This window comes from Diorhabda sublineata, chromosome 2, assembly GCF_026230105.1.
Source record: "Diorhabda sublineata isolate icDioSubl1.1 chromosome 2, icDioSubl1.1, whole genome shotgun sequence".
Lineage (NCBI taxonomy): Eukaryota > Metazoa > Arthropoda > Insecta > Coleoptera > Chrysomelidae > Diorhabda > Diorhabda sublineata.
In genome coordinates, this window is record NC_079475.1 from 1,310,590 (window position 1) to 1,323,931 (window position 13,342).

At 33.7% G+C, this 13,342-nt stretch overlaps 1 protein-coding gene across 1 annotated transcript in view; it reads right to left on the reverse strand.

Moving 5' to 3' along the window:
• The window catches only part of LOC130452990 (kinesin-like protein CG14535), a 252,562-nt gene that overhangs the window by 83,959 nt on the left and 155,261 nt on the right, over positions 1-13,342 (reverse strand). The window lies entirely within an intron of this gene.

Sequence of the window (13,342 nt, forward strand, 5' to 3'; positions counted from 1 at the left end):
TATACGCGTCAGTAAGTCAATTTTAATATGCCCGCGGCTGTCGTCTGTCAAATAATGTTAAGGAACCGCAGAACCGAATTAGGACTCTTAACTCTTGTGAAATAATCATCAACCACACTTAAAAACTCATTAAAATCTTGACGCGTTTAGAATATTGATACAGGGTGATTTTTATATGATAAATACTAACAGTTACTAACAGTTACTAATATACAAAAGCAGAAATAGACGAAGAAAATTCAACCACATCAACAATTACACTGTCTGACGCGCGTTTCGATAACCAAATTATCGTCTTCAGAGACTGAAAGTAACTCTTACGGAAAACGTCTTGGAAACGTTATCTTGGTATATATCCCTGAACATTTGGACGACATTGTGTTATTAGGAAAGACATTTGATACGCTGAACTCATGCTAAACCCAAAGAAGTGTCAGTTATTGAAAAACTGAGTCGACTCTCCAGGAGATATATTGAGCAATGAAGGAGTGGCTGAGGATCCTCCATACAGCGATGGACGCATCCAATCGACAAACATTAAGTTAGGAGTTTCCTTTGGAGATATTACCAAGCCATTAATTCGACTCACGGAAGAAGCTAAAGCTTTCCACTGTCATAAGGAGTTGGAAACATTGAAGAGACCAGATCGGAACTACTGCCTCACTAGAAAAGAACTTTAGGCGTGGTACCTGTATCTTTATGGTACTGACCGTGCAGCACTCAAGTGGTTAATGCAGTTTAGGAATCCCAGAGACGAGATCTCTGCAGACTGCTCCCACTGTAACAAAGCCGAATCAAAGGAAGCCGTAGTTTTACTGTAGTGGTGAATGAAGAATGGTCACCAACAAGGATCAAAGAAGATCAGGAGAATGATTCACTCACCTAAAAATAATTCAGCAATGGAAGGAAGGCCTACCTGGTAAGAAGTGTCAAGATTTTCACCGGCACTAGAAGCTTATTGGGACTCCCTTGTATTAGAAGAGGGGCCTTTTAAAAATAATCTCTGAGAACGATGATGGTTTCAAGAGCTAGTCATTCCGGTAACGAGATTAGCCGAGATGCTACAGGACAGTCCATCTGAAGGTCATCTGAGAATAAAGCAAACCCTTAAGCGATTTGGTGGAAGGTTTTATTGGATGAACAGCTCCGATGATGTGAAGGACCAATGAAACATTATAATGTTGGAAGTCCATTCGAAAAGATTGCTTTAGATATCGCTGGACTAATTCAGACGACATCCTAGTCGTAGTGAATTATGGAAACCACAAGTGTTGTGGAAGTATTGGTGGAATGATCTATCAACCAATATGGTGTGCTCTTGGTTGTCCAAAGCGATCAAAGAAGGAAGTTCGAGAGCAATGTGATCCAGGAAATCTGTGACCAGTTGGGAATGCATTATATTGACAATCAGATGGAATGATCGAGAGAATGAACAGCTATTCATTCCGAGAACGAGAGTAGCCGAGGTCCTGAAGAAGTTACAGGACAGTTCATCGAAAGATTATCTGGGAGTAAAGCAAACCCTTAAGCGAGTGCGTGAAAGGTTTTATTGGATGAACAGCTCCGATGATGTGAAGGACTTGTGTTACGAGTAATGGACCACATCGAAAAAGTAAGTCACCAATGAAACATTATAATGTTTTAAGTCCTTTCGAAAGGATTGCTATGGATATCGCTGGATTAATTCAGACGACATCCTAGTCGTAGTGGATTGTGGAAGCCACAACTGTCGTGGAAGTATTCGCGGAATAATCTACCAGCCAATGTGCCCTTGTTAGTCCACGGCTATCAAAGAAGAAACTTAGAGAGCCATGTGATCGAGGAAATCTGCGACCAGTTGGGAATGAAGAAGACCGCATTATATCCACAATATGATAGAATGGTCGAACTGGATAATTGGTAGATATCTTTCCAAAGTAGTTTCCAGTCACTAGAGAGATTGAAATCAGTATCTATGTCTATTTGATTTGCAATGTATTATCGATCCGCCGGTGAAACACCTGCGAAAATTCTGTTTGGACGTGAAATAATGCTTCCTTGTGACTTAGAATTTAATAGTCGACCTGGAGAAGACATCGCGAAACAAGATTATGAGATCAAATTGAGAAGGACGACATACACCAATTGGTTCGATCAACAAAATATGCGTTTGTCTATGTCATCACTTCTTCATTTGACTGAAATGTGTTTTCGCCAAGCAGATTTTTCAAATTTGCGAATATAAAATAATCTAAAGTAGCCAAATCAGGTGAATATTAAGGATGAGGTGATTAACTCTAACGTAACTAATCATAACAATACAAAACAAGTGAACAAGAGATGAAATATTGCTTATCGTACAAATGCGGTTGATTTTTCTCAATTTCGGTACCGAATCGGGTCAGAAAATCGTTTATTTCCTTCTCTAAATAATCTGTGAATATTACACATTCCAAAATACTGTATCTATGACCTTATCTACAAGTAAAACGTTTTTTGTTTATTTGGGGTCGAATTTTCCGGATGAAATGAATAATTTCGATTTAATTTTTATCTCTGAGATGTGATCATGTTCTCGGATTTCATCTACTGCAATATGTTAACGAAAAAATTTATTTTGATAATTTGATATCGATCGAAAGCTTTTGATCAGCAATGTGCAGCTTCTAGATCACTTTATGGGACTTATTGATAGAAGCTAATAATAAACTCACATGTTAGATTTACATAGATATTTTGTAGCATTTTCTATCAACGGAATGTTATTCCTTTGAATTATTATTTTTAGTTGTGTAAATATCTGGAGCTACTCCATGCCGGTACCTAGAAAGCTGGAACAAATAGATTGAAATTGTGGAACTGTTCCAGCCGCGAAATATTAATTGTCACATTTCTGGTAATTGAAGAATTCGAAGAAAATTTTAGCGAACATTCGATAGGATTCAAAATATAAAATTCGCTCCTGCTACTCATTGGTGAAGTAAAAGTATGTTTAATAGTCGGTTTAAGATCAATCAGAGCTCAAAGATTACAGCCTGAAGCGACATTTCCAATTTTGTCAAATCAACTCTGACATTAATCGACAGACGTTGTCTTTAAAAAGTTTTTGAAAGCAAATATTTAAGCCAAGTTTCAGCAGTTCGAAAACATATATTTGTTTGCAAGTACAGCAATTTCATCTATTTTACGCTCTGACGAAATGCGAGGCGTAAGTTACAAAAAGTTAAGTTTAGAAATAATATTTTGGTGGTACAGCTAGAGAAACTACGATGTGGAAATTCTGGACGAATAAGACAGTTTCTCATTAGATGAAAATATACCACCATTATATGTCAAAATTTTCACGTTTCAAATCCAAATAAACAATTTAGTTATCAGATTTTTTTAATAAATAACTATGAATCTCAGTACCTCCTAAACCTTAGTAAAAAATACGGTTCAAAATTTGACAACTTACTTGTCTAAATGATAGAAAATCATAAAAACAAGAAAAAAAGTCATTGGTTAATATCTTGCCAGTTTAAGGGTTAAGAACAATTAAATGATACTTGTCGTGGATGTCCTTTTATGGTATGAACAAACAAGAATGAAATTAATGAACTGGAAGCTTCTGAAATATGAGAATCATTGAAATACCGTGGACAGCTAAACTAACACATTATGAGATATTAAGACGTGTTAATACTATAAAAACTATACGAAATTGTTAATTCACCCTCTAACGGTAATGTGGAATGTATCATCATAAATAGTAAAGATGGTTTTCTTTTAAAAAATGGCTTAGAATCAAGAAAACAATTTTATTTCCTGTAGATCAATACATCAGTCGAATTACCATCATTTTTAACCACCAATCTGATAACACAAAAAATCAGGAACACATTTTTCAACTTTTTTCCAAAGCAAAATGAATATTTTATAAGGAACTCTTGTCACTTGGTAGTTTGTGATAACAGTTTGTATTCTACCTATGAACAATCACATTCAGTTTCATAAGCTACACCAATAAAATTATTATTTCACTTGAAAATTTAACTTCAGATTGAAGCAAAAATAATATCTATTTAGAAACTATCGGTTGTCATTTGGTAACAACAATAATAAGGTGAAAAGACATTATTCAGTCTTATCAAAGAACAAAGTGAAGTACTTTTGAAACCATTTTTCTAACTAGCTATAGGATTAGTACTTTTTCGGTTTCAAAAACATGTTTGATAAATCACAATCAATAAAAATAATCAAAGTAATAAGGTAGTAATCAAAATGTTTATCATTAGTAGCACATTTGGGACACACAATCATTTTGTGTTCTCCACCCAAATTTGGAAAAAAATAGTTGCCCTTCTTGTCATTCGAAGAATTATAATAAATATACCTTCCTTCTTCTTTTCTGCACTAGATTACTTGTTGGGTTAGTAGCTAACAATTGTGGTGGTTCCTTGCCCAAAATGTTTCCTATTGCGAATCGCAATTCTCTCGAAATGCGTTGATTCTTCAGAGTCCATAAGTAAGGCTTTTGAGGAGGTCTGCACGTGCGTGAAATGAGAATTCCTCACAATCTAAGTTCTATTTGAATATTACACCTGCTATGACGAGTATTCCAAAAAATACCTAATGGGTCATCTCCTGCTCTTCCTTTTCGTTGTTTTATTATAGCAAAGTTTGTTTGAGACATCTACATCACCTTTTGTTGAGTTATAAAATTCAATTATTTCCGGTTTTCCAGAAGCAGAACCTTTTTTTAGGTTTTGGTACATGAGCAAGAATCATTTTGTTATCTTGATACAGGTATTTGGTAGAACCGTATGTAGTAGCAGATAAAAATGAAGGCGTTATCTGTGGTTTACTTCTACGAAGTATACCAACGATTGTCAGTTTTCGTTCATAACGGACTTTTGCCAATTCAAATGAAGTGAACCAGTTATCAGTGGTAACATGGTATTGTTGAGGCGAGCTTTAGAACATATTGAGCTGGAATTGGCAAATCACCTTTTCGTTATCTCCTTTTCAACGTATGGGATGAAGTTCATGAAATAGAACGACCCAGCGCCTAGTGAAATATTACTTAGCAGAACAGTGTATTTAGTTAAGTGCGTCCCTCGAGGCCGACTGATAGGGTTTCTTGGGCTCTAGTACTACAAATAGTTGGTTGGGGGATGAGGCACTCAATATGGAAAGAAGTGGGTCGAATGTGATCTCCACCTTACCATTAGAGGGAGACGAAAACGAAGACATGAAAAGGATTGGCTGCGAAATATTAGACACAATGGACAGGCCTATACGACATGCAGTCATGGATAGGCGCTGTAAGGAATCGGAATCGGTCTTATTTGAATAAATATGTGAAATTATCCATTTAGTGGATGTAGAATTATGAATTTGTATCTTATCGCCACCAGTCTGTTTAATGGATGTACCAATCTAATACAACCAGTGCATTAACATTGAAAAATTGTCATGTCGTTTACAAAATGTCAATCCATTAATATTATAGATAATGCGTTTGGGTATATATTCCAATAAACGGTTTTGGCGAAAACGTATTTGGATAATTACTGATCACGTATATGTGAAATACTCGATATATTAATCATTAGGTGTTTATAAAGCACCCCTCACAATGTATTTGTTAATATCACAATCTGATTCCATCATTCCATTAATAAGTATTCGTTTATAACTGAAATTATTGGGACATTTTTTTGAAATTTTCATACAGAAAAAAATTAAATAATCATCGCAAGAATTTGTATTGGTCATATCAATTTGTATCCATTTAGGTACCAAATCGCAAGAGTTATGAAGTAAGAGTGGGTAGCACAAACTTTATATTGTATTCCAAGTTCAATGTCAAACGTTCTTCCTCCATTACTAAACAACCAAGACTATACACCTTGGCTGTAAAGTATATATAGTTAAATCAAATGGAGCCTGTTTGATGTATGAGGTGGAAAATTTGTTATGATAATTGCGCATCCAAAGCTTTGTCGACTGCTTCAATGGACAAATATGAAAAGTGATTGTCCAAGAATAATATAAAGCCTTCTTTGACTTACTTAATCAAGAAATTTTGAGAACAGCTGTTCATTTGACTAGCCAGTTAAAGCTGGAGCTCCAGGAGATGCGCCAAATAGCACAGATTGCTCTAGGAGGTGCGCCAAATAGCATTCTGTCTTAAAAAAACTCTAGAGAATATCAGCATTGGTGAAATATAGTTTTCAGTAGCATTAACTACTGCTATCATAGTAGCGAGGGCTACCCTCTCTACTGATGTTGCATTTTCTAGTTGTTTAATTCCTCCTGGTGCAATTATTTTTGACTGCGATTGAACGGTGCTTACACCAGTCCCATCTAAATTCCAAATCCGGTTCGAATCGGTTGTGTACATCTTTCATGATATCAAAAAATTTGTGTACATCAACTCTATTGAAACTTGTCGATCTGCTCAGACTTGTTGCCTTGGGTTTTTGAATTGATAGAGTGTTTTGATACTTTTCAAGAAAGCCGTGCATCCACTTCTTACCAGCAATTTGCTCTGCATCTCATGTAACTGGATATTTCTTTATCTTTTTATTAGCTAATTTTCTTAGTTGGACCATTTACGTTAAAGCAATTTTTCAATATATTCTGCTGAGCAATGTTCCTCTTCTTCCGTAAACACTTGCTTAAGAGTAAAATTCATAATTATCTTTCTCGTATTCAAATTTTTTTGACTCTCTAAATAATGTGGTATGGCTAGTTTTAAACATTTTGGAAGCCTCCCTAAAGCTCATTTTTTTGGTGGATCTTCACCACCATCACCTTTTAAGGCATCAAGATTTATTGGATCTCTTTTCTTGACAGTTTTGCTTTGTGGCATGACGATATCTGCGAAAAAAAAAACAAAAACCTAACCTCCTAACCATGGAACGCGTTTCGAGGTACAAGGTAACTGAAAAAACCACTTATCCACAATCATTTGCCGTTAGCAAGAAATCTCTTTGGCATCGCCAAATTGGAATTACCAAAAAACACCCTCGACGACATCCAGAAGGATGTAATATTGAAGTTTATTATGTGAACCGAGCCCAATCCTTTTGATACCTTTTATCCGGCTCTAATACTGAATTTAAAATAGAAGTAAATACTTCATTGTCGCTAGCCATTTAAAGTAATGAACATTACACGTCTTGCAATTTCTTATACAATAATTAGACTGAACACATAGAATTTTTACACCATCATTTACAAGTAAGAAAACTACCTGCTGAACAAAACTTCCACAATACATCAAACAATAGTTGAAGCAGACACGTTTGGTGACGGTTTTCGTTTTTTTAGTGTATCCAACACTGTGTATTATGATAGTACATTTCTCCCAAATACTCAAAATCTCCATGAATCGCTTCAGAATAGCTTCAAGTTTAGAAATAAGCGCCTCTAAATAGGCTGAAAATGGAAAAATGCGACTTTAGCAGTTTTCGGCATTCTGTGAAGAGATCGGATGAACAAATAAACTTATCTTTGGGTCATGTCTCAAATAAAACATTTTTTTACTATATGGGTACGGCAAAAATCATAGCTTCAAGATGTAGAAAGTGGAAATAAAGAAGTAAATATGCTGATCAGATTTTTAAAAAAAAATTTTATTGTTCATTTATAACATGATTCGATTTTTTGTACTCAAAGCTGGGTATTCCAGTTAATTTTTTTATTACAATGTCAGGAAGTTCGTGAGTCAAAATTTTAAATGTTTAAATTTAAATTTAAAACAAATTTGAGTCGGTTCAAGGTCGCTTCTGAATTGGAATTGACTACAACTATAAAAGCATTTTTTGAAGCTGGATGTTAGTTTATGTTCACGGAGTAATCTGGTACTGAGTAGATAATTGGTTCACCAGTTATATTACGGTAAAAAATATTTTAAATGCTCGCTGAGTCTCATAACTATGTCTTCTGTTTTATTACTAAAATTAAATGGCTCGTCTGGTTGTTTACCAACATAAACTTCTTGTGTAAAACATAAAATGTTCTTGAATCAACTATCGCAAATATTTTGATGGATAAATTGGCGGAACACAACATCCCCAATTTTTCTCTCAATTGTAAGATATTCATTTGGAGTGTAGACCTCCAAGCAATTTTCCGCAAATATTGCTTCTATCAGGACAAACTTAGCCAAATGATTCCTCTCCTCTCGGCTTCCGTTTTATCAAATTGCAGTAATATGCTGGACCTCTTTTGGTATATTGTTGTTCTGAAAATAACAACCAACTCCCAAGCCATCAATAGACCATAAATCGTCTAAATTTTGCCTCCCCTATTTCAAAACAGCAGAGCTTCCAGTTCATTGATGGTCGTATCGTTTACCAAATGTCGCGAGTCTGCACGATTATAGTTTAGAGCAGAGATGGGAAACTTTTTACCATTAGAGACCACATTTAAATTAGGCAGCAATAAGAGAGGGCGCATAAGCTGATTGACCTAAGAAAGTGACTTGTGAAATTATAGTTTTTCTATAGATTTAACAATTTATTGCATTAAATAGAAAAAATAAAATATAATACAAAATTTTAAATACAATATACATATAAAATAATATAAAAATATTATAAAGAAATACAATGAAAAATATTTTTTTATTCACTAAGTTAGTGACTTATTTAGCTTTGTTTTTTGTTTGACAGTAATTGTATATTTGGATCAAGCTTCGTAGCACACAACTTTAATTGATCCTCTAAATGTGCTTCTGTAATTTGCGTTCTTAAATTTGTTTTTATTTTTGACATGAGAGAAAATGTTGTCTCGCAACAGTAGGTACTTCCGAAGCAGGAAAGTAAACGGCGAGCATGTTCTCGAAGGCATGGATATTCAACAGCCTTTTTCCAGATTTCTATGGGATCCTTTTTAGCGTTAAAAAGGAATTTGATGATACTATCTTGCCCTAAATCAATGAACTCCATTTGTAGTTCTGCAGGAGCCTCGGATATATCTATTAAATGTGGTTCAAATTCCAGTTTCATAGCAGGAGTGTGCTCATCAAAATCAGAAAATCTATTAGTATACTCTTCTATTAAACAATCCAAGACACCTACATATTTAAAGAATATTTTATTTTCACAGTTCTGCTCATTTAACATTTTAGCTAGTTCCGGGAAGTGTTGTGCAGATATTTCCGATCGACAAAGCGATGTTTTTAAAAATGATAATTTTTTTCTAAACGCTTGGATCTTTTGCCACATTTCATAAATATACCTCGTTTCACCTTGCAGGCAAATATTTAAATTGTTTTGTTTTGTCATCATATCAGACAAAAATGCAAGGTTTCTGAGAAATACTTCATCACACTTCATAGATCACATTGTTTTCCTTTTTCCTTGTTCTTGATAAAAGTTCAAAATTTGTCGATGCAAAAACAAAACTTTGATCAAAACCTAACCTGTTGATAGCCAGTAGTATGGTAGGTCAACACTATACGTTTCCTCATCTAAAGAGAGCATCTGCCGAAAGTCACGATGACGCATTGTATTTACGCGAATATAGTATTACTGACATTCAATTGTAATTTATTACATACTTCTTTGAAGTTTTCGAAAATATCGGCTCCGCGAGTTCTTCCAGTTAGTGTACCCAACGCAAGTAGTTCTTCGTAACATTGAAAATCTTTAGTTATAGCACGAATAAAATATAAAACTTGTGCCGAATCTGTTTTATCAGTGCTTTCATCTGAAGCAATTGAAAAATAAACATCCCCATTTTGTATAATTGTATGAAGTTGCTCTGTTACATTTTGCGCTAATTCGTGCTGTCGATCTGCTACAGTTCTTCTTGAAAGAGGTAATTGTTTGTATTTGTCGACATTTCTTGGATCTAATATACTCACTGCTTCACCAATACATTCTTTTATTATTTCAATGTCACTAAATGGTTTGCCCCTTTTTCCATGTATATGTGCTATTTCATACGTTACAGCAACTGCAGCAGAATTTTGATTTACAAATTCACTAAAAGATGTCTGCTGATGATGCTTCTCATTTTTCAACTTTTGAAGTGCAACTTTTCGTGATTCACCTTCTAAAGCGAAATATTCATGTTCTTTATGAGTCAAGTAGTGTTTATTTGCATTCGTTTCTTTTAAAATATTTAAAACTGTATTGCACAACAAACACATCATTTCATCTTTCTCAGCAGTAAAGAAGAAATCTAACTCCCATTCTACATTAAATGTTCTGTTTTCATCACCTAATTTTCTTCTCTTTGACATGATGGATAAAAAAACTAATATCGAATAATATCTTTAACAAAGTGTATACTTTCTAGAAAAACAATAAAAAATAATTATTATAAGCACGCACTGTTAACTGAAGATCGCAACAGGGAAGCGTTGAGAGATGCGAGTCAGAGAAGCCAAAGCAAGGTGTGACACTCAAATGGGAGATCTGAAACCGAGTTTTGTTTTTACTTCTTAGACAAGGTAGTTGGCGCTGCTAGTGCTAATTTAAATTTTTTTTTGCAAAGACAATCAGCTGACTAATCAATTGCTCCGTGTAATCGATGATGCAACCAATCAATATCGATGTAATCATATCGTCTGCTAGCATGTGGCTGCTCTGTATGACAAATAAATAATTTTTCACTTACCTGAATGTTCTACAATTTCTTAATTCCCAATATTCCTTCCAAATAAAAAAAAGAAAAAAATAAGAAAAAAGGAAAAACACACACAGATAAGCCGGCTTTTTTTCGTTTAGTTCATTCTTATTGCAACTTGGGGGCGCTGAAAACTGTTTAAAAAATTAACATTGAGTGTCCAAGTCTGAAACGGATGGTCTGTGGGCCAGAGCCTCGCTCATGCGTGCTAGGATCCGTTTCAGACTAGTATTCTGACGTCATGTTACAATATGACTGTCTGGCGGGATTTTTCACGCAACTGGCGTTGATGTACAATAGTTGTTTGAAACGAACTCTACCATATTGTACTAGAATCTCGCGGAGGCCGCAGGTTCCCCACCTATGGTTTAGAGCTTTTTGCCTCAGTTATCACAATATCTGATAGCATATTATCTCTGCAAAGAAGTCGTCAACACTCAAGTGGTTCTTTGAGATCTTGAAAATGACGTTTAAGTCTGGCAAATGAAAATTATATTTTCAGATCCGGTTTTTACTTTCAAGTTTTTGTTTGCTTGAGTTTGTTAGATTCAGTTATATCAGTATCATCAGTTATTTCTTGTTTAGTGTCTAAGCCTGCGGATCTTTCACTTAAAGGGCCTTCTTCTGCTTATGAGCTCGATTCTATGTCTTATAGGGTCATTATAACACCCGGAATTTTCCGAAAAAAATTCGATTGTAATGTTGATAACTAGCTTTATTATGTACCTACAAAATGTATGGCTGATTATAAAATTTAAGAATGAGTTGGATCAACAATAAACTAGACCACACCTGCATCTCTAAAAATTAATAGAAAACATTCAATATCTGGATGACGCTGAGGTTTAGGTATAGGAAAGAAAATTTCTCCTATTTTTCACCCCAGAATGCATTGAAATAGAAAAAACCGGGTGGTTCTATTTAAAAAAATAAAGAAATTTGATATTTATGAAGTTAAAGATTTCTTATGCACACCCTGTATAAAATGAAAAATTTTTAAACATAGATTTAAATGCATCTAACCTTGCTTAAAGCAACCGAATAGAAACCAGTTTCATACTTTTATGGGTATCTTCGTGAAAAAATAATAAAAAATAAACGGTCAAATTTCTTACAAGAAACTTAATTACTCAAAAAGTATAGATTTTTCGAAAAAAATGCTTAGACAAAAGTATACTGAAATTTCATGTATATTTAAAAAATATCGTATCCTAAAACCCAAATGTAGAAATTTTCATGATTTTACTATAAGTATTTTGCTTTATACAGATAGTTTTAATTCGTCGTGGGACACCCTATATGTATATTGTATACTGTAGAATGGAATGTAGGTGACCACTAAAAACAGTGAATTCTCATAACCAAAATAGAAAATGAAATGGAAGAGAAATAGTATAATTCCGTATTCATAGAATTTGTAATGAGTTCCACTTTATAATAAGTGCATTAAGGACAAGCTCTCGGCGAGAAATTTCTCATTTAAATATTCCAGTTCAAATAATTACTGGCAACTAAAATGATATGCTCGCATCCGTGTAACATTAGGGAGTATATAGAATTTTTAATGTACAGAAATTTGACTAAGAGTAGAATATTTACAGAGTGAATTTTATTTATGGAACGCCTCAATTATCTCGGAAAGGCTTATACGATTCATATAAATGATTGTGTACAAGAGAACTCATTCTGTATATGTCAAATATAACTTGAGTGTCATAATTTATATTCGTTAGTTTTTTAGCAAGCGGTTTATTTACATTGTTCCTTTTCGATAATTTCTAAGAAGATCTATTTATTCATTTGTTTTGTTTCTTCATTTTACCAGGATTCTCAAGAACTTTTTTTGGATATATCGGGTTCGTTCAGTTTATAATGAATAGTCGTATAGTACAGTCATTCAAGCTTAAAATCAACCGAAACCTCGCAATTTTATAGACCTTTATCTTGATTTTTGATTCTTGAAAATTTGGAATTAAGTTCATCTCACCTTCCTCTTTAAACCTGACTTGGTCGTAAAGTATGCTTTTTATTTTTAAGGGGTGAATAACTGCAACTGCAATAAATTGAAAACTAATAAATTAATTTGGAGTGCTTTGTAACATGACTTTAATATTTTGATATTTGACAGCTCATCTACCCTTAAAAACAACCCCTCATACAAATATTATTTAAAAAATGTGGTAAAAAACATTAGATATTTTTTATTTTCGATCGTAATAGGAGAATGTTTTTCTTCAAGTACAAGAAATCTAACCCTCAATATTTCTAATACTACAACCACCAAAAAACACCCCTCAGAATGGAAAAAATTGCAAATTACTAATAGGAAGCAGTAATAGGGCTTATTATGTACAAACATGTGAAATGATTGTTGTTTTTTCACAATTTCTATTTTAAAAACTATAATACAGTTATTTAAAAAACGTCTGAAAGTATGAAATCATTCCATTTTTGATATTGAGTAATGAAAATATATATAATTTGAATATAACAAACCTGATATATAAGTTTCCAATTTAATTCAATCTCTAGAAACTACCCCATATCACAAAATTTTTTTTAAAGCTTAAAGTAATGGATTTCGTTGAGAAAATAGAAATGAACTGTTGCTTCTGATATGATGAAATATTTCCACAATTTTTCACCCCCTATAAATATTAAACCTTTTAAACTTCATAAGTATATTAAGTATAAAATTAACATGATTTCTGAAGTATACATCAATAATTTAACT